Below are 22,650 nucleotides of genomic sequence, written 5' to 3'. Positions count from 1 at the left end.
CTTACCCTGTCCCCCACCACCCCCAGTCTGTCCCCCCATTGGCCATGCCCACGAGTCCTCTATTCACGTTACTCCACTTGCCCTTTCCCCTTCTGTCCTCATTTATGCCCCTCCCCTCTCCTCTCTGGTCCCTGTCAGTTGGTTCTTTATTTCCATGTCTCTGGTTAATGAACATATTTTTTCACATAGTTACTTTTTTTTTTGTAATGAGAACACCTGAAACCTATTTTCTTAACAAATCTCCATTATTTAATACTATAATAATACTATAGTTGATTATAGTACTATTAACTATAATCATCATACTGTATATTAGTTTCCCAGACTTATATATCCAACATTACTGCAGTTTTATAGCCTTTGACCAGTATCTCTCCATATACCTCACCTCCTGGTCCCTGGTAACCACCATCCTACTCTCTTCTTCTATGTATTTGACTTTTGGGGTTGTACATATTTGTGACATCATTCAGGTTTTTTTCCTTTCTCTATGTGGCTTATTTAACTTAATATAATGTCTTCCAGGTTCATTGCAAGTGACAGGATCTCTTTGTTTTTAAGACCGAATAATATTCCATCACATCTATCACATTCTCTTCTTTCATCGGCAGACACTTAGGGCATTTCCATATTTTGACTATTATAAGGAATGCTGCAGTGACTGGGGGGTGCAGGTGCCTCTTTGAGGGGCTGATTCACGTCACCTGGGTGGTCACCCAGAAGAAGGACTGCTGCAGCACCTGGCAGGTCTGTCCTTAGGTTTCTGAGGAGCCACCTTGCTCTTTCCTTAGTAACTACATCCATGTACATTCCCACCAGCAGTGTACAGAAATCTCTTTTCTCTGCATCCTCTCCAATACAATTGTTATTTTTTATTTTTATTTTTTGATAATAGTATGGCACCTATTACTTATAAGCCTACCTTCATGAAGTTTACAGTCTAGTTGAAGAACTTTTACACACTTTAAACATGTATGTAATCATATAAGGCAGTATATAACCAAACTATGGCATACATTACAAATCTTTGATTTAGAAAAAGGAGGGACATTTTATGGACTGGAGAAGAAGGAAAGACTTTCAAAGGAGACTTACACTCTTAATTACTGTCAGAGCAGAATAAGGACGAACTCAGGCTTTGGAATCAAATAGGTATATTTGGAATCCTCGCCCTGTCGCCTCTCACTGTGCAATCGAGGACAAATTATTTCAATTCCTTATGCCTCAGTTCTTCTCAGTTTCTCTGCTTAGGCACCATACCAAGTACCTAGCCACAGGGTGGTCTGGAATGTTAAATGAGGCGTGAGAGCGATTAGTGGAGTTCTTGACCTTGGCCAGTACTTTATATGTGGGGCGGCGGTGGTAGGAAATGCTGTCAATGAACAGGGCAGAGAATGAATGTGAAGCTACACAAAGATTGATTTCAATGCACCCCTACTTTGTTATTTATGAACTTGTTATAATTTTAAAGATAGCAGCCAGGAGCTCAGTAAATACCACTTGAAGACTGTGATTATCATGCTTTATTTGCTATACTTTATTGAACTTTTTCATTAAATACCAAGGAGTGTTCAGGCTAAATTATTACATTTAAGTAAGAATCAAAGCCAAAAGGCATCCATGAATCATAATTCTTTGTAGGGTAGACAAATTTTTAAAAAACCTTTTCTACCATAAGGTTTGTTTTAAAGTCAATTTATTTCCTACTGTTCTCTTAATATTTTTTACTTTATTCCATTCCCTTCAGATATAATTCAACTTCATATAATTTTGTCTTTTTTATAAAATTATATTTATTGTTCTCATAATAGCAAACATACAGTTGAATACAAAACACAAAAGCCATCAACAGTGAAGTTATTAATATACCTACAATATACACATGATTGAATTAGAGGCATTTACATTTCTTACAGATAATCCAGAGGCAAATGTGTTGAATAATAAAAACCTGCTTTGGTGTTTTATTAAATCATTGAAAATCCAAATGGTAAATGTTAGTATATTATAAAACTTGAATATTTATTGTATTACTTCCACTTTTGTATTTTCTCACACTTAACAAAAATATTATCATTTTCATAACCTCACTATATTATATCATAAGGATTTTTAAAGCATTTTTAAGGAATAATTTCAGCATCAGATCTCCGGCTGCTTTCTCTTTAACCATCAGTTGGTTTCTGTCTTCAAAGTTTGGGTATTATCAGCATTTACTCCCCAGTGGATTAAACTCCTATTTTGGAAACTGAGAAAGAATTCATTAGTCACAAGTTCTTAAGTGGCACTTGAGTGGATGAAAGGAAATTCATCCAGGAGGCATACATCAATGAGTCAAGGTTAAGGCACAGCATGGATAAAGGCCAGTGAAGACAAAGAATGCTGTCATCAGCAGAGCTAGAGATAAGGGCTTAGTGTCACCCTAGAGGGTAAAGAGGACTCCTCAGGGCAGTGTATCGAGGGGCAGCATCATGAGCAAGGTTCCTTCCTGGTGAGCACAGTCAGCACTGGCTACCAAGTCTCCTGTAATTGGATGTTGTAGGTGTCACTCTGACAGGAACTCTCAGTGGAGAGCTCTCCTGACGTTTAGGCTCTGACCGTTCCCTGGCCACAGATGGGATGTTCCTTCTCCTACGAGGAACTGAAGTCTTGGACTTCAGAATGGGAGTAGGGGTCAGAGGGAGTCTTTTATATCTAAAGAGCCTACAGACTGATGGCAGGCTGATTCCTCAGAGAAGCTGATTTCTTCAGCTCTTTATTATCCTTTACCCATGATCTTTTTCTGAAGCAGGCCCTTTCTGGTGACAGCTGTGTCCTTGAGTTTGGCATTGACAATTGTTCCTAAAATCCTGGCTCTGAGATACTCCTTGGTAATCCATTAGACACACAAGAAGAAACATTACTTTCTAGGTCACTGGGACTACATTTATTGAATTTCTGTTTTAAGGTGTTAAATACTTAGTCAACCTGAGCACATGTTAAGTATCTAGCACTATATTAGGTGCTGTAGGCAGGTAGGAAAGAGAACAGGTGATGCTCGAGTCCCAGTCTAATTTTGAAATTGTGATATGGGAAAAATAAATGTAAACAAAAGATCCCTTGATATGAAACATAAAATATATAAAAATTAGTATAGAACATTTTGTGTATGCACCAGTCTATCACTGATCGCTCATATCATTCATTTATCAGATATTTACTGCACGCCTATGACACATAAGACCCTAGGCTAGTGTTTTGATGGTATAAACTTTTAATATAACACAGCCCACTCTTAGATTGCTCATAATCTACAAATAGTTGTAAAAAACAGACAAGTAATTATAATACTTGCAATGTGCCAAGTAACTGGTACATTGCAAGTATTATAGTACCAGTCTCTGAGACTGGTATAACTCAGAGAAGCAATTATTTGGTGAAATTTGTGTTGTGGCTTAAAAGAAGAGGAAGCTAAAACAGGAGGACATATCCTGAGAGATTTCAGACAGATGAGAGACTCAGAAGACAAAACAAAGCTTTTCTGCATTGGTTACCTAATGCTGCATCAACAAACTTTCACCGGAATTACATGATTAAAACTACAGTAACCATTGGTGTCTTTCATGGTGTCCCTGGGTGTGGAATTTGGGGTTCACTTGGCTGGCAGTTTCTGGCTTAGGATCTCTCAAGGTTGTAGGCACATGCTGGCCAGAACACCGCTCATCTGACAATTCGACTAGGGCCGGATTATTTGCTTCCAAGGTGGCCAACTTATGTTACTGATGAGTTGATTCTGGCTATGGCTGAGGTCTCAATTCCTTTCCAAGTAGTCTTTCCATGGGCCACTTTAGTGTCCTTACAGTATGTGGCTCACTGGGGAGCCATCCAAGAGACCATGATGAAAGCTGCAATACGGGCTGAGACCTCAGGCGTCAGTTCTTCTGTATGAATTTTATTGCACTAGTCAATGTGGGAAGGGAACTTGTTAAAGGATAAAGATCAGAACAGAAGGTGAGGATATTGGAGGCCATCTTCAAGACTAGCTTCAACACCATCCAAAAAGAATGATTTAAAGCCAGAGGGGGGTAGGATTGAGGGTGGGAGGTGGGGGGAGTGGAGCAGGGGAAAGTGGTGGCAGGAAAATGGAGACAACTGTACTTGAACAACAGTGAAAAAATAAAAGTGGAAAAAATATATATGACATAGTTGGTTTCGGAAATATTTGTAGACCTCATCAGCAGTGTCTCTGTTTACTGCCCAGCTAGAATGTGAGAACCATAAAAATGAAGATGGTGTTTTTAATCTCTGTTGCATTCCTCAGTGCCCGGAGCACCAGCTGGTGAATAACTGACACTTCACACATTTCTTAAAGAAGTGAATTAGTAAATGTGTGAATGAATATGATCTGAGAGATAAATAAAAAATAGCAAAACTACGGCATAAAGCTTGAGTCAGGAGAATATGAGAAGCTACATAAAGGATGAAAGGAACGTGAGGCGGATAATGAGAATTATCAGTGTTACCCAGGATTAACCAAGGCTTTGTCTGGCTGGCCTGATTATTCCAGCCCCTCAGAAGTCTATTTCATGGTGTATACGGGACAGTCATTCGATGCAATAGTCCCCAGAACAGTCAGAGCCTTCAGATCATCAAGATAGACCTCTGAATCACATCTCTGAATTTGCCATCAAACGAGCCTCGCCTCTAAATGTTGTCACAGGGGTCATGACCCTGAGACATTTACTGTCTGAGACATTTACCAAGACAAACTGCTACTCCTCACCTTAGAATTTCTTTGGTAAAAATGACAAAGAATTTGGAGTCAATTATTTGTTGGATTATTTGTTCTCCACAACCACGATAGGCTATGTCCAGGCCACTTGCACTGAAGCCCCATGTAGATCCTATGGTTCAACAAGAAGCAAAGGAAGCGACAGGCAATAATGTAGTTGTGATACCTAAGAGATCCTGAGCCATTAGGTGTGAGTAATGCAGGCTGCTGGGCTGCTGCCACCTATACCCACCTCATCCCTCTTAGAAAAGTGCGAAAGGCAGGAAGCACATCTGTGGGATCTTCTGACCTGCTGGGCTTTAAACCCTGCACAGCTGCCAGCACTCCACATTCTGGGAGTGCATCCCAAAGAACAAGGAGCCCCGGGAGCCAAGTCCACGCACACCATGTGCATCCTTCATCTCGCACAGCCCATTTGCTGGTTCCACACTAAAGCGAGGAGAAAGCAGCCTTAAGTGCCTGGGTCAGCATTCCCTTGTCCCTCAGAGCTGGACCAGCCTCTGTGGTCTGTCCTTGCTCCAACCCTGACCACAGAACTAACTAATCCAACACCAAACAAAACTGTAAAGGCATGGAAAGCACAAAAGGTGGTATATCATCCTTTTTTTCCCATCTTAAATTATTTGCAGGAAATGTTACAGTTATTCCTAATAGCTGCATTAAATAGGAGAAGTGAAATACTTTTTCGTCTAATCATGACCCACTGTTGGGAAGCTGGCAGGGGTGGCATTTGCCAGGTGAAACCCGCTTCCCTCTCATGTGCTTCCCTCCTGAACTGTGCTAAGGACATACCTCCACTCTCAGAAGCATCACGAAGGAGCAGAGGCAAAGCCAGGGAGAACACGGAATGGAGCTGTTGTGCTGGGGAGAAATGGGCTCAGGGTAGAGTTCATATGTACAGTAGCTAAATCTAAAGCTGTATATTTTGTTTATTAAAGGCAAGGTTGCCGTAATCTTTTCAGATAAAAGGGCTAAGATTTGGTTTTCACACTATTATTACCATTTTTGAAAGGAAGGGAGTCCAAAAGCTGTGCTAGGGGTGCCCACATTCCAAGGAGGGTGCATGCCCCAACCTGGGTACAAGGTCGGAAATGGTCCCCTCTGAAACTGAAAGGAATAGAATCAGCTTCTATTCACATACGCCCTCACCACACCCACGTACCCTCGCTCAACTTTTCCCTGCAACCCACTCAGTGCTGGAAATAGATTAATAGACTGCTCTGTCAGACTTATGCAAGGCTTCCAGGCTCTCAAGCCTCTCCCAGCCCGATGTTCAGAGTGGAAGTTTACCCAAGGGGTTAAGAGTTGAGGTTTCACAGGTCTGTCTGCATGTAAAGAAACTCTATGGAGTAGAAATGTTGAGAAAACAAGGCAGATTCTGGACTGTCACGGTCTTTGGGTCTGCCTTTCCTGAGTCGCTTGTCAGGTGCGCTCCCTACTCACATCCCCACCCCACCCCCAGCTCTGCCCCATGGTCAGCACCAGTTTTGTCCTATACACAGTTTTGGAAAGGAACACCATTTGAGTGGTTTTTGATTCAGAATCATGTCAGTGATTCTGAATCACTGACTATAGGTCCTTCTCTGACTTTAGTGACTCAGCCTTACAGTGACTACCTTCCTGCCACTGACTCTCAGCCTCCCAACCTCCACCTTGAGTCCCTACCCTGGGTCTCCCTGAGTTTCCTGTCTGGTCATTGACAAGGGGGTCTCTTCCGAGTCTTGCCTGACCTGCCTTGGCCTCTTAAGTTTGGGGCATTTCTTTCTATTTCCCAACTCTGTTGCACATTACCATTGCAGAAGAAGGCTTTTTGGGGATACTTTTTCCAGTTTTATTGATATAATTGACAAACATCACTGTGTAAGTTTAAGGTATAAAGCATAATGGTTTGATTTATATATGTTGTAAAATAATTACCACAATAGGTGGAGTTAGCATCATTTTTTATTATTATGACAAAAGTCCAGCTATTGTTCATATAACAAGAATGGTATGTGTAACCTGGCAGCCAAGGAGAATGGACTGGAATGTGCATGTGTGAATAATGACGACTTCACTGTACTAGTGAGAGCAATAGATGCCATTGAGTGAGCACATGTACTGCGTACTGTCACAATCAAAATAACTGAGTGAGTACAGCAATGAATCTGCATCAAATTTTTCATTCAGCTTGAACATTCCTCCGCAGAAACTATCCCAATGATTCAAAAGGATTTCAGGGATGCTGCAATGAGTGCAGCGCAAATAAAAGTGTGGCACAAATGCTTCAAAGGTGGTCAAGAGTCTATTGAAAGTAATCCATGCTCTGGAAGGCCTGCAATGAGCAGAACACCTGAGAATATTGAACCTGTATGGGCTGCAGTCCACAAATATTAGCAGCTGACAGTGCGAGAACTAGAAGCTGATCTGGGGATTCCAAAAACTACTGTGTCTGAGATTTTGACATGAAACATGCCATGGCAGACTGTGTGCTACAATTGCTAATGACTTGATTCAAACCACTACCAATGAACCATATGTCCTCAAGAAGGTCATAACCAGAGATAACTTGTGGAAGTATGGCTGTGATCCAGAAACGAAGGCCCAGTTTTCCTAATGGAGGGCTCCTGGTTCTCCACACCCAAAGAAGGCAGAGCAAAGGTGCAGCAAGATCAAGGCCACGTTAACTGTGTTTCTGAAGGTGTTGTCCAAATCAAGTACACCCCTCCAGAATAAACAATTAATAAGGAGTACCACATTAATGTTTTTCATTAGTTGAGAGATGCAATATGACAAAAACAGCTGCAGCTATGGGCAACTGGTGATTGGCAGCTTCATCATGACAACGCCCCTGCTAATGCATCACATCTTGTGCAGAGTTTTTTGGCAACACATCAAATCACCCAGTTGACTCAGCCCCGCTACAGCCCAGATTTGGCACCCTGTGACTTCTGGCTTTTCCCAAAACTAAAATCACCTCTGAAAAGGAAGAGATTTCTGACTGTTGATGAGATTCAGGAAAATATGGCCAGGCCACTGATGGTGATTCCAACAAAGGATTTTGCAGGGTTTTGAACAGTGGAAGAGATGCTGGGAGAACTGTGTGAAGTCCCAAGGTGCCCACTTTGTAAGGACTGAGGTGTCATTGTCCTCTGTACAATGTTTTTTGTACTGTGTATCTTCTCCTATAACGTCTCTATTTTTCCTATTACATGGCTCCGAAAGTACTGGACAGACCTCATATAATGTAAAATTTACATTTTAAACACTTTCAAGTATACAATTCAGTGGCATTCGATGCATTATTGTGCAACAGCCCCCACCATCTCTCTCCAGAATGTTTTCATCTTCCCAGACTGAAAGCCTGCACCCTGGGCCACTTCCTTCCCTCCTCTGCCCAGCTCCTGGAAACCACCCTTCGACTCTGTGTCTCTATGAATTTGACTGTTGCAAGTATCTCATATACGTGGAATTATACAACACTTCTTCTTTTGTGCCTGTTGTTATTTCACTCAGCATAACATCCTCAGGATTCACCCATATTGGAGCATGGGTCAGAATTTTCTTCCTTTTTAAGGCTGAATTACATTCCGTTCTATGTATATACCCCATTTTGCTCATCCACTTTGCTTATCCAACTTTGAGTTGTTTCCACATTTTGTCTATTGTAAATAAACTTGCTGTGAACATGGACATACAGATATCTATTCAAGATTCTGCTTCTTGATTATTTTGGGTATATACCTAGAAATAGAATTGCTGCATTATAAGGTAATTCTTTGTTATTGTTTTAAGAAATGCCATACTGCTTTGCATTCCCACCCACAATGCACAAGGGCTCCGAATTTCCACACATTCTTACCAACACTTTTTTCCTGTTGTTGTCAGCTTATTTATTTATTTGTTTATTTATCTACTTTTATAATAGCTATGCTAGTGGGTATGAAGTGGTACCCAGGGGGTTAAAAAATGACCGGTGTTCATGGTTCAATACCAGAGACTATGATTTAATTGTTTGGAGGGAGCATCTTGTCAACAATATTTTTAAAACTTCCCTAGGTGATATTAATGTGAAGCCTGGGTTGGTAACCTCTAATATATTCTTCGCTTATGCTACCTGACTTCTGCCCTATACTCGTAGGCTGCCTTCCTGGTATTACATGAAGAAACAGCAGTCTAGAGAGACTTTCCAAGTGTACATGGCAGTAACTATAACAAGGTCTGTCTGACTCCAAACCCTGTGTTCTGTCCCCTGTATCCTAATTGCACCCTAAAGGGTGATTTTCACAGAGTGTCGTCTCAGTCTATCAGTACAGAGCAGACTAACTCCCTGGATCCAGTTCATGGGGTGTACTCATTTCCTAGGGCTATTCTAACAAATTGCCATAAACTGGATGGCTTAAAAAATAGAACTTTAGTTTCTCACATTTCTAGAGACCAGACTCTGAAATCAAGGCATCTGTAGGGTTGGTTCTTCTGTAGGCTCTGAGAATCCCTTCCATGCCTTTCTCTAGCTTCTGGTGACAGCTGCCAACCCTTGGCATTTCTTGGCTTGTTGACGCATCATGCCAATATCTGCCCCCCTCCTCACATGGCCCTTCCCCCTGTGTTTTTGTGTCTTCTCTCCTTCGTGCTTTACAAGAACACTGGTCGTTCAATTTAGAGCCTATCTGAATCCAGGATGATCTCATCAGGAGATCATTAACATTATCAAGAATCTGCAAAGACCCTTTTATCAAATAAGGCCACATTCACAGGTGCCTACAGTTAGGATTGGACATATTTGGGGGGCACATACAACTCACTACAAGAGGTTTTTTGTAAGTCTTCCAAATTATAATCGGTTTCATTGAGAGTCAAAAGTTCAGGATAAACCCGATATGTTAGGAACCAGTTCCAGACTGGAACTGTACTCGACCTGGAATCAGAATACAAACAGTCACATAAATCTTTACCTCAGACCAAAGATGGTGCCTGACTTTTTTGTCCACCTGTAATGGGCTCTGGAGCAAACTCTAGGGCTTATAAAGGTTTTGAGACTGCCTTAGAGTCAACAAGGTAGAACCAAGACCTTGACTCAAGATGACACAGAGATGCCCTGACTAGAGCATACACCCTGCTTTCTCTCCCACCTTAAAAGGATCTGCTAGAGTACCGGGTGTTGAGGCTGCTCTAGATTGGAGCAGAAAGTTCTAATCACTGGAAGGAACTCAAACAGTAACACTTAAAACCTCCCTGGTAGAGCTCCAAGTTGACCGTGCTTCCTTGGTGTTCTTTCTCCCTGTCTCCTTGCTCTAACTCATCCTATCTAGCCTTCATTGTCCACACCGTGTCCTGATGACTGCGGGGCTTCTTGGAAAAGAAAAAACTGCAACAACAAAATAAATCTTCTTCTCATGGAGAGGGCCGGGGCTGCCTGACCTGTGGGGAGATGGGAAGGATCTTTACCAGGCGGTCTCACTCTTCAGTTAATTTATTGTCCTGTGCAGTCAGAAAGGCCCCTCCCCAAGGGTCAGTCTCTAGACCCTGTACAATCTATAGGCAGCTCGTAGGGAAGAAATTGCATTTTGTCTCATAAATACCTCTACTGTGTGCCAGAATTAGGTCAGCCCCACTTTTCCAAATGTGCAGGCATCTGAGATGTTGGGTGTCAAATCCTGAACTAAATTCAGTTCCGGAGCGTTTGATAAGGTGTCTAAAGTGAGAGCATTTTGTTTCTCAGCTTTGCAGAGAAGTGCACACATGGCTCTCACTCTCAGTCTCTTTTAGTGTTTGGAATGATTTTATCACAGACCAGGACTCCTTCATGAGAGAATACCTCTGAGAATCCAAACTCAGTCTCCCGGTGGACTCAGCCATTTGTAAAACCGTCAGAGAATCTGCAGGCAGTGGTTTTAAGAGGTGAGAGAGGCGATTCATCCACTCTTCATGCATATTCTCCTGACTGCTGAGGAAATTAAATTTGTTTTCACCTACTGAAACCTTAGCACACTTTTATTATAGAAATCTAATATGTGTTTAATGCTAACCTGCGATCAATTTACCCATATGGTGAAAACCCAATCCTACATTTTTGTGGGAAAATCTATTCCTACATTTTTTCTTATCTGAAGTTCTGCCTTAGCACATCCATTGATCCAAAGTCTAATTTTGCATCGTAGTGTTATTATAATTTTTCACATGGAGCTTCCAAGGTGGTCATTTTTATATTTTAATTTCTCCTGTTAGAGTGCTTAGTTAATTATATAGAAACACTACAAGTTCATGGGCAGGGTCCTCTTTGCCTCCAAGGGCTTAGAGGAATTCCTGGTTTGTAGCAAGTGTCCCATAGCTGTTATTTGAAATGCACATATATGAAGTGGGTTTGTGCCTTATACACAACACAGAAGCTTTATCTTCCCAAACACTTCATTTCATCCATTTCACTAGTTCTATATGCATGCTATTGTAAGTCCTCTTAAATCTCAATACAGCATTTTTGTTATACATTCACAAAACATGAATATAAAACTTGTAGTGTTACAGATGGTCAGTAGGTACATGTCAATATGCTTTATCTCATAAATAACTAATAAATGAAAATTAAAACTGAGATCATTTGGTCTATCATTTTGGCACAAATGTACAAGTATGATAACATTTTGAGCTGATGAGAGTAATGTCATACATTGTTGGAAGACATTGAAATAGGTACACGAATTCAGGAATGAAAATTTCACTTTATTAAGAGAGCCATCTCAATATTAGGAATCTACTCTACAAAATTAATTGCGCAAGTGTGTAAATAGACATGTATAAAGGACTTTGCAATAACAAATTATTTGAAACAAGATCATTGCCATCTGTAGAGGAATAAATAAAGAAACAGTGGTTCATACAATGCAATATAATGCAATGTTGAAAAAGAACAAGGTAGGCCCTGGCTGGTATGGCCTGGTAGATTAAGCAACAGCCTGCAAACCAAAGGGTTGCTGGTTTAATTCCCAGTCAGGACACATGCCTGGTTTGCAGGCCTGGTCTCCAGTTGGGGGCCTGCAAGAGGCAACCACACATCAATGTTTCTCTCTCTCTCTTTCTCCCTCCTTTCCACTTTCTCTAAAAATAAATAAGTAAAAGCTTTAAAAATGTGCAAATAAATAAAAACAACAAGATGGATTTACTAAACCAGAAAGATTAGCCAGGGTATATTGCTATGTGAGAAAATAAGTTATGAACTACTATGTATATGGAACAAAAATTTTTATTAGAAAAAAAGTAAGGGTTCATATATATGTATGCATTTGTGTGTGTAAGTATATAGGTATAAAGAAGAAAAGTAGTGGAAAAATTAAATACTATAATTTTGTTTTTTATTTTGTTTTGTTAGAAATACTGTATGTCACACTTTTCAATCTCAGTTTGAGAGAAATAAAAATAATTCAGAGCACATGGCTAACTGGGTATAGTGATCATTGGAAGATCTTGTATTTCTTATAATTTTAATGTAAGCTTCTAGCCACTTACTCTTTAAATCATCTTTAGAATTATTAAGAATAACCAGGACATTCATTAAGAAAGGGAGAAAAAAATGAGTATTTTAGTGAGGGCTGTACAGATTATAACTTTGAAGAAAATATATAAATAAAATCTAAAATAAGGCAGAGATAGAGGGGTCAATGAATTACAATTCAAAAGTGCATTGACTCGTTCATTCATTTAGTCTAGTGATTTGCAATTGGTATGCTGCAAGAATTTTTAAACCATGCAATACCCGACTATGTTGTCAGGGGCACTGACCTATTTTCTCGCAGATTATCAAATTAAAAAATGACAACAGCCAACATAATAACAGCCATCTGGTGTGAATGAATCAAAATTATACCTATTTTTTTGTCAGACAGGCAAAAGATACATTTTTTGTGTGCTACAGAATTTTAGTAATTAGTTCTTGTGTGCTGTGAGATGAAAAAGGTTTAAAACCACTGATTTAGGCAGCAGTCTTTTATTTTGTATCTACTGCTCTTAGAACTACTGTAGGTACTAGAGCTCAGATGACCAAAACTGGCACGATCCCGTTGTTAAATACTTAACCAGTTCCTTCGAAGCACCTCCTGGTCTGCACCCAGGGCAATGCTGGGGAGAACAGATCAGGCAAAGGCCCTGCTCCTGGTGCAAGTTTCAATGAGCAAGTAAATGTGTGCTATTTCGGGTAGTAATAAGACTTAAGAAGAAAATAAAGCTCGGACAATGGTAGCAGTAACTGGGGTTAATCACATTTATGTGGCTTCTTTAGACAGGGCAATTGGGGAAGGGCTTTCTGGGAAGGTACATTTCCCCTGAGATCTGACTGTTGAAAAGGAGCTAGCCTGAGAAGATGGGAGAGAACATGCTAGGCAGAAGGAAAATTGAGAGAACATTCTAGGCAGGTACAAGCCCTGAAATCGTTGTGGTCAGACACCGTGGGCTGAATTGTGACTGTATTTAAAAATAGGGCCTCCGAGAGGTAATTACAGTGAGTGAGGTCCTAAGGGTGAGGCCTCGATTCCCTAGGATGGGTGTCCTCAGAAATGTTCTTTCCATTTCCTGGCTATATGAGGACATGGTGAGAAGGTGGTCTTCTGTGAGCCAGGAAGAGAGCTCTCACCAGAAACCAAACTGGTCGGCACGTTGCCGTTGACTTCTCAGGCTCCAGAACTATGAGAAAATAAAATTCTGTCATTTAAGCCCCCCAGGCAGTGGTATTGTTTTATGGCAGCATGATGTGACTCAGACATGAGGTTTAGGATATATTTCAGTTAGAGTTTACAGGACTTCCTGGCAGATGAAATGTGCACAGTAAGAGGGAAAAAGATCAAAGATAACTGACACTTTTTGCCTGAGTGATGAGGGGAGTGGAGTAGGGGAGTAGGCAAAGGGGAGGAAGCAGGGTCTGGAGTTTCATACACTTACTAATTTTATGACCTCTGCCGTTTAGACAATGCAATGGAGTAGGATGTGCAAGCTGGGGCTTAGGAGGGGGAACCACGTTGGGTGTCATCAGCACTGAGATTAGGTTTAAAGCTGTGGAACTGAGTGAGATGATGAGGTGACCCAGCAAGATAGGTTGATAGGGAGCTGGGAGGCATTCCAACAGTGCGTGTGAGGGGAATGAAAGTGAAACTGGTGAAATTAGGAGGAGCTGGTGAGACTGGGAGAGAACCAGAAACCAAAATGGTCAAATTGCTATCGAATGCTGCTAAAAGGTTGAGTAAGGTGAGAACAGAAGGTGGATTTGGAAGGCGGAGGTTATAGGGACTCGGGAAGACAAGAGCTTCAGTGGAGTAGTGGGATGCAAAAAGCCTGCTTGCAGTCACTGAGAATGGCAGATGAAGAAGTAGAGATGAGTCTGATGGAATTTCGCTCCTGTGAGAAAGAGGCTGAACCTATAAACACATGCAGGTTTGAGAATTTTTAAAAATATTTTTATGATGGAAATTTTTTCAGGGGTTAATTGAAATTTATTTTTTAAATTATTTCATTGTTGTTCAATTACAGTTGTCTGGGTTTACTCCCCACCACTCCCCCTGCCCCACCCCAGTCAAACCCTCCTCCCTCCCTTGTTTCCACCTCCCCCTTGGTTTGTCCATGTGTCCTCATGATGGAAAATGTTTAAACGTATAATTAAATGGAGCTAAGAGTACAGTGGACTTCATATACCCACCAGGAGCTTTCAGAATTGTCAGTTCTGTTCATCTGTCCTGCGATGCACATTCTTACTCCTGTAGTATTTTGAAACAAGCCCTAGATATTATTTCATCCATAATATATGAGATAAAGATTCTCTCTCTCTGCGATTGGCACTCTCCTCTCCCTGAGAGATCCTGACTTTCTACATTCTTAGTCCAACTGCATGGCAGAGCAATTTGGAAGAGATAGGATAGTTTGTTTAAGTTATGATGGAGCACGAAATGCATCTTTTAATGACATTCAAGCAACAGACTATAAAAAAAGAAACTTAGGGAAAGAGCCTAAGGATGGAAGTGAATAGGAAAGAAAAGTTAAATTAAAAAGTAGAAGAGTACTGATAGAAAATCTTGCATTTTCAAAGTATTACTTAGAACCACCCAGCAAGGACTGAAAATAGGAAACTTTTCCATTCTCCTATTTCTTCCTATTGGCATCCAATGCTCTCTGGTCCCAGGACCCTGAAATTGATCCACTCTTTAACAGTGCTTCTGTGCTACAGGTCCCCCACATGAGAGTTAAAAAGTATCATTTTGTGGAAGTTGGCTAAAATGATTTGGATGGGAAATTTTTGTTCCATTTTTTTTGTAATCAATTTTCAAACTATCTTTGGAAACAAATGTAATTATAAATTGCAAGTATACATATGAGCTGTTTATAGAAGGTGGATTTTTCCAAGTACAAATCCGAATCTAGTCACTCAGTTTGCAGAAGTATTCACACTGGGATTCCTTTCCAACAGGAACTTACTTCTTCAGTGTTTTTTTCTAGACCATTAACTACTTGACAGAGACTCCAAAGGGTGGGTTCAGCAGTCTAATACATAAAAGTTGGAAACTGTTAGACAAAGATGAGTGAGAAATGAATATTAAGTAAAGTACAGAGAGATAGTAAATTGATACAATTGATTTGTTGATCTCTATGTCTTAGGAACAAATCTCTTTGTGACAGTGAGACAGAGCCTTAATTACTGCCCATGGGCACGGTCGAGTTTTGTTGTGGTTGTTACTGGGAGTAACTGGGTCTTTTTCTCTTGTAACATGAAATAGCCATATTTTTTATTCCAGTCTATGTAGATTTATCTGTATACTATTTTACACATTTAATGGAAATTCTTATATATCTTCATGCTGCTAGTGAAGGTGCTGCCACTGTCACATATATCTGGAGGGTTATTAAGATTTAATGAACATCCATTCGTGATGAATCCTAGTGATAATGTAAAACAGGATGGTGAAGTAAGGCAATTATCCAGGTAATCTGGGAAAATTCAGAGTTGTTTCACTTGAAAAATTCTAGATATTTTTTGTGTTCCTCTAGAATTTAATGAATATTTATGCCACTGAGTGATTGAGTTGGACAGGATTTTAGTAAGCCTATCCACAGAGAGCTTTTATTCTAAGCTGGCAACCAAATCACATGTATTAAAGGAAACATTTCTCATTTTACACAACTCCTGGGCTAAAGGTTGAAAGCCAATAAATACTTCATAAAGCTTACACAATTCAACTCAATGATTTGAAGATCTTATCAACTGTGCTAGATGCTGAGATTACTGAATCTCTAGTCTCAAGGGGTTTACAATCTAGTGAGGAACACTAAAATCACCCATTATAACTTATATTCTCTAAAAGCAATAACAAGGCAAAATTCTATAGGTATAAAGCAAGTAGAGTCATTTTTTCTGAGAAGTCTTTGTGCAATATGTGGCTTTTAGGCTGACCTTAAAGGATGGGGAAGTTTTCAATAGGCAAAGATGATGAAAACTTTTCTGAAGGAAATGTATGGGAAAAGCAAAACATAAGAGATCTATAGACATGGTGAAATGTTCCATGGGACTAAAACTTAGTCTATGGTAATTTGGTGTGGTATTTGGAAATATGGTCCAAGATCAGAATTATAGGTTGGCAAACTAAGACAAGAAGACTAAACTTCTCCTGACTGGCAATAAGTTTGTGAGCAAAGTTTTCGAGCATTGATTGTTCTGTTTAATGGAGGTAACTAACTATTATGCCAGTTTGTAAGATTGGAAGGGGCACAATCTGGAGTGTTGAAGATTAAATAGAAGGCTCTTGCATTTGACTAATGAGGAGAAAATGAGGCTCTGATTTAGTGTAGGAGCAATGGGGATGGAGAGAGGGGGTGGTTTCCAGATATACCAGGGCAGGATTATGATAACCTAGTGACAAACTGAGTCGCATGGGAGTAGAGGTGATGCAGAAGCCTCCTACATTTATGCAGAGGAAGAGAAAGAGTTAGAGAAAAATATTAAGAAGGAGCGAGTTTGGAGAAGAACTACACAATATCTCAGAAACCAAATGGGGAAAGGATTTCAAGAAGGAGGTCAACAAAAAATAAATGATTCAGAGAAACAAAGTAAAAGGAGGACAAAGAGGAAATGTATAGAATTAACAATAGAAAGTTGCTGTTAATTTTTAATAATGTGATGAGATTGGAAGCCAGATTGCCGTGGGATGGGGAGTAAATGAGAGGTGTGACCTTGTTGGAAACACAAGATTTATTTTTGAGAAATGGGATGAAGTATAAATTAGAGAAGGTTATAACTCTTTGAGGAGAATAAGGAAGAAAGAAAGGGTTTTTTAAATATATTTTATTGATTATGCCATTACAGTTGTTCTATTTCCCCCCTTCATTCACCTCCACCCTGCACACCCCTCCCCCACCACTCCCCCCCTTTAGTTTATGACCACGTGTCTCAAGTTCTTTAGATTCTATATTCCCCATACTATTCTTGCCTTCCCCCTATCTATTTTCTACCTACCGTCTATGCTACTTATTTTCTGTACCTTCTCCCCCCTTCTCCTCCTCCCACTCCCCTGTTGCTAACCCTCCATGTGATCTTTATTTCTATGGTTCTGCTCCTGATCTAGCTGTCCTCTTAGTTTGTTTTTGTTTTAGGTGTGGTTGTTAATAACTGTGAGTTTGCTGTCCTTTCACTGTTCATCTTTTTTATCTTCTTTTTCTTAGGTAAGTCCCTTTAACATTTCATATAATAAGGGCTTGGTGATGATGAACTCCTTGAATTTGATCTTATCTGAGAAGCACTTTATCTGTCCTTCCATTCTAAATGAAAGCTTTGTTGGATAGAGCAATCTTGGATGTAGGTCTTTGGATTTCATGACTTGGAATACCTCTTTCCAGCCCCTTCTTGCCTGTAAGGTCTCTTTTGAGAAATCTGCTGACAGTCTGATGGGGACTCCTTTGTAGGTGACTGTCCCCTTATCTCTTGCTGCTTCTAGGATTCTCTCCTTCATTTTAACTTTGGCTAATATGATTATGATGTGCCTTGGTGTGTTCCTTCTTGGGTCCAAGAAAGAAAGTTTTATTAGCATAAAGAAATTTGATTCGCCCTGGCTGGCGTAGTTCAGTGGATTGAGCGCGGGCCTGCGAACCATGCGATTTCAGTCAGGGATTCCCAGTTTGATTCCCAGTTTGATTCCCAGTTTGATTCCCAGTCAGGGCACATGCCTGGGTTGCAGGCCAGTTCCCAGTAGGGGACACATGAGAGGCAACCATACATTGATGTTTTTCTCCTTCTCTTTCTCCTTCCCTTCCTCTCTCTCTGAAAATAAATAAAATATTTTTTAAAAAAAAGAAATTTGATTCAAGCAGAAAGGAAGAGACCAGATGGTAGTCTGTTGCTTTGGTGACCCCAGTGAGCTCTATCTCCCGCTATCATGTCCTTCTGGAGTTCCCTCCTCTTGAATTTGAAATTACTCTGTGACCAGTAGAATGTAATGTTTTGATCAAAGACACTAAGAAGGCCTGGCATCATTGGATTTTGTGTTCTGTAGGAGCCAACCACCGTAAAAGAGATCTAAACCTAATACCATCTTTCCAAAGGGGAAATCCATGGTCTTTTATATGGAAGTGCCATAGAGAGAGAGACAGACAGAGAGAGAGACAGACAGAGACTGAGACAGATGAACAGCCAGCTCCCAGCTGTTCTAGGCCCACCAGCTACAGCACCAAACACAAGTGAAGCAGTTGTGGGCTTTCTAGACCCAGAAGACACACTTGGATCACAGAGCAGACCACCTCTGAGGAGCTCTCCTGTGCCCGAATTGCAGAATTGTAAGCAAATATCGACAATTGTAGTTTTTAAAAAATTGTTTTATTGTTGTTCAATTACAGTTGTCTGCATTTCCCTCCTCCCCCTCCTCCCAAAGTCTAGCCAGGCCCACCTCCCTCCCGTGCTTCCACCAGCACCTTGGTTTTGTCCATGTGTCCTTTATAGTAGTTCCTGAAAACCCTTCTCTGCATGATCCCCTCCACCTCCCCTCTGGTTACTGTCAGATTGTCTTAATTTCAGTGTCTCTGGTTATATTTTGCTTGCGTGTTTTTTGTTGTTCATTAGGTTCCTGTCAAAGGTGAGATCATATGGTATTTGTCCCTCACCACCTGGCTTATTTCACTTAGCATAATGATCTCCAGTTCCATCCAGGCTGTTAAAAAGGGCAGGAGCTCCTTCTTTCTCTCTGCTGCATAGTGTTCCATTGTGTGAATGTACCATAGTTTTTTGATCCACTAATTTATTGATGGACATTTAGTACTTGGTTATTGTAAATTGCGCTGCTATGAACAGTGGGGAGCATAGGGTCTTTGGATTGGTGTTTCAGGGTCCTCAGGGTATAATCCCAGCAGTGGAATTGCTGGATCAAAAGGCAGTTCCATTTTTAGTTTTATGAGGAAATCCCATACTGTTTTCCACAGTGGCTGCACCAGTCTGCAATCCCACCAACAGTGTACTAGGGTTCCCTTTTCTCCGCATCCTCCCCAACACTTGTTTGTTGAATTGTTTATGATGGCCATTCTGACCAGTGTGAAGTAGTATCTCGTGGTTTTAATTTGCATCTCTTTGATGGCCAGTGATGCTGAGCATCTTTTCATGTGTCTATGGGCCCTCTGTATATCCTCCTTGAAGAAGTGTCTGTTCAAGTCTTTTGCCCATTTTTATTACTGGGTTGCTTATCTTCTAGAGTGGAGTCATGAGTTCTTTATATATTTTTGAGATCAAACCCTTGTCCAAAGTGTCATTGACATATATGTTTTCCCATATAGTTGGTTCTCTCTTCATTTTAATATTATTTTCTTTAGCCATGCAGAAGCTTTTTAATCTGATGATGTCCCATTTGTTTATTCTTCCCTTTATGTCCCTTGCTTTAGGGGATATATCAGTGAAGATGTTCGTACATGGAATGTCTGAGATTTTCCTGCCAATGTTTTCCTCTAGGACTTTTCTGGTGTCACAACTTATATTTAAGTCTTTTATCCACCTTGAATTTATTTTTGTGTATTGTGTAAGTTGGTGATTGAGTTTCATTCTTTTGCATGTAGGTGTCCATTATCTCCCAACACCATTAGTTGAAGAGGCTATTTTTACTCCATTTAATGCTTCTTCCCCCTTTGACAAATATTAATTGACCATAGAAACTTGGGTTTATTTCTGGGCTCTCTGTTCTGTTCCATTGTGTCTGTTCTTATGCCAGTACCGGGTTATTTTGATTACAGTTGCCTTGTAATACAGTTTGATATCAAGGCAAAATATGGAACGCTTCACGAATTTGCCAGTCATCCTTGTGCAGGGGCCATGCTAATCTCTGTATCGCTCTAATTTTAGTATATGTGCTGCTGAAGTGAGCACTGACTATTGTAGTCTTAAGCCACTAAGGTTTTTGAGGAATAGGTGTATGGAACAGGATATATATATATGTAAAATTAAAAAAAAACAATGTTAGAAAGGTTTGATAAATGGAGTAGGGCCCCAAAGAAGACAAGGGGAGATAGAATCAAAAGGAAGTACTGGTCCTGGAAGTGAGTAAGGACACTGCTTCTTTTGAGGCATGAGAAAAATGAGGAAAGGATGAGTAAAAATTAATGCCAGATATGGATGGGAAGGAAATTGGATCAGTTCAGGTTAGACAGTGAGGTGCTCTATTGAGAATGAGGGCTGCACAAAAGAGCTGAGAGCTAAAGAGGGAGAGAAAACCTTTTGATTGTGAATGAGTAGGGATCATCCTGGGAGGAGTAAATAAATGGCAGAGGGCCTGGGTGAGTGTGGTAGTCGTGAATGTGTAGTGAGGCCGACAGCTCTGTGATTTTTTACACCCACTCTTACTAAGGTTGGCTTCTGTCAGCAATCAAAACTTACTGTTTATGTGGGTAAACAGTCATCCCTATTTAGTTTAGGATGTTTGGACTCCAGTTATATCAACAAGCAGACAAAAAGTAACCCAACCGAAATTTTGCATGTTTCAGAGTCTTTCAGAGACCTGCCTGTTTTTATAAAAGAATCCACCAACCTGCTGCTTGCCCATTTGCAACGTTGGAAATGATTTCCATTAGCACTTGCCAAATCGTATACCTGAGATTACAGACAATGCTATTTATACTAAAGAAATTGAGTGCACATCTATTTTAGCTTCCTGTCCTATTTTCCTCTTTCATCCGTTTGGGTTTCTGTCCCATATGTTGTCGTCCGCACTCTGTCTTAAACTGCTGTCTAGTTATAACCCAAAAAAGCTTCTGTTCCAAATGGGACTTTATTTCAGGAGGGGGCTGTACTTTGAATCTATTACTGTGAAGCTTAATTATTTAATTCTTAAAAGTTCTCTGTGATGGCAAAAAGAAAAAAAGTTAGTTTTTATTATTTCCCTCACCCAAGGATATGCTTTTATTGGTTTTAGACAGATAGAGGAAGGGGCAGAGAAATGTCTATGTGAGAGAGAAATATTGCTTGGCTGCCTACTGTATGCCCACCTACCAGGAATCAAATCTGAAACCTAGGTAGGTATCAGGGATTGAACCTGGAACTTTTTGGTGTATGGGATGATGCTCCCACCAGCCAGGGCAGAAAAAAGTTAGTTTTTATAGCCCTGAATAGAATAGAGTGACTGTTATTCATAGCTTCTTATGTGAAAGGTAAACTACTGGAGGGGTTTGCAATATGACTAACTTTGGAAAGCCAGAGTTAAATAATCCAATGACTTTGAGACATTAAGGAGAGTTTATGACATACTCATATCACTACTGAAAGTCCCATTGCTTCCATCTCATTCCTTGCCTTGTATTCACTTCCAGGGCCTCCTTGCTCCCTGACTTCTCATTTTCCTGATCCTCAAGTTTATGGTTGGCTTGATGACTGGCTTCAAACCTTTGGTCCTCCTTGTTTTTGTGCCGAGTCTTAATCGTGTTGTTTTTCTAAGGTCTGGCTGCTCAGTCTGATTCTGCAGCAGACCTCAGTCAATGGCCTGGAGTTGACACACCTCCCACCAACTAGGATGGGTTCCCACAATAAGGAAAGAAGTTGCCAAGGTGCACTGTCCATTGACTTGTGCTGTGCAATGCCTAGTGTTATGGCTGAACAGAGAGGGTACCCACTGGCAGTCAGGTGATTCTAAAAACTACTAATTACATTTGTTTACCAGGAAGTTCCAGCAGGCCCTTTGAAACATGATAAGATGATATGGATTGTCATGTCAAGTGTGATGAATCATGTCCAGCTGCATTCAATGCAAAGATCTGAGTTAGAACTAGAATTCATTACTGGTTCTTTCAGTCATTAGCTAGAAACTGATTTAGGGCCACTTTATGTTTATACTTATGTGCTGGAAGTTAACACCCATTAGGACAGGTATAGACTCACTGCCAAGTTAAATGAGTATTAGGCTGAAGAAAGTCAAGGTTATATATCATGATATGTACCAGAGACAAGTAAACTAAGCACTTCGATGGAAACAAGCACACTTTTGTTATCCCAAACTACATGCCAAGTAGATTAGGGAGGAAAAATAGAATCAAACAAATCTATGACTTGGAAACTGAATTGGCATCAGCATACCTGGGGAAATTCAAGCCAGACTTGCGATATGCTGCAAACCAAATTTCCCAAAGGCCTGGGGGACTTTGGCATGTAGTATCAAAGCAGTTAAATTCTAGAGCTATTTCATTTGTGCCAGGTACTTACCATCACCAACATCAAACTTGCTCTGCAGTTTTCCTGCTGAGAATGAACTTTTCTTGGCCTGAAAGTGTGCAGAGGGTGAATGGTGAGAAGAGATCCAAATTGCTGGGCAGAAAACTAGAGAAAAATGTTCATAGGAAGAGGCTTGAGCATAAAGACATCTGCAAAAAAATTTCCAGGGAAGAAATAGCTGTTACCTAATTTGAAACAAGAC

General features: G+C 40.4%; 1 non-coding gene across 1 annotated transcript; it reads right to left on the bottom strand.

Annotated features, from left to right (window-relative positions):
• Positions 1-20,013: 20,013 nt before the first annotated feature.
• Positions 20,014-20,117, bottom strand: LOC119037786 (U6 spliceosomal RNA). Its single transcript, XR_005080286.2, has one exon. It is a non-coding gene; the product is annotated as a U6 spliceosomal RNA (small nuclear RNA).
• Positions 20,118-22,650: the final 2,533 nt, after the last annotated feature.

The sequence above is a fragment of the Artibeus jamaicensis genome, unplaced genomic scaffold (assembly GCF_021234435.1).
Source record: "Artibeus jamaicensis isolate MK-2021 breed Jamaican fruit bat unplaced genomic scaffold, CSHL_Jam_final contig_391, whole genome shotgun sequence".
NCBI lineage: Eukaryota > Metazoa > Chordata > Mammalia > Chiroptera > Phyllostomidae > Artibeus > Artibeus jamaicensis.
Note: the sequence above shows the minus strand (reverse complement) of the source record. Positions and strands in the feature narration are given on the sequence as shown.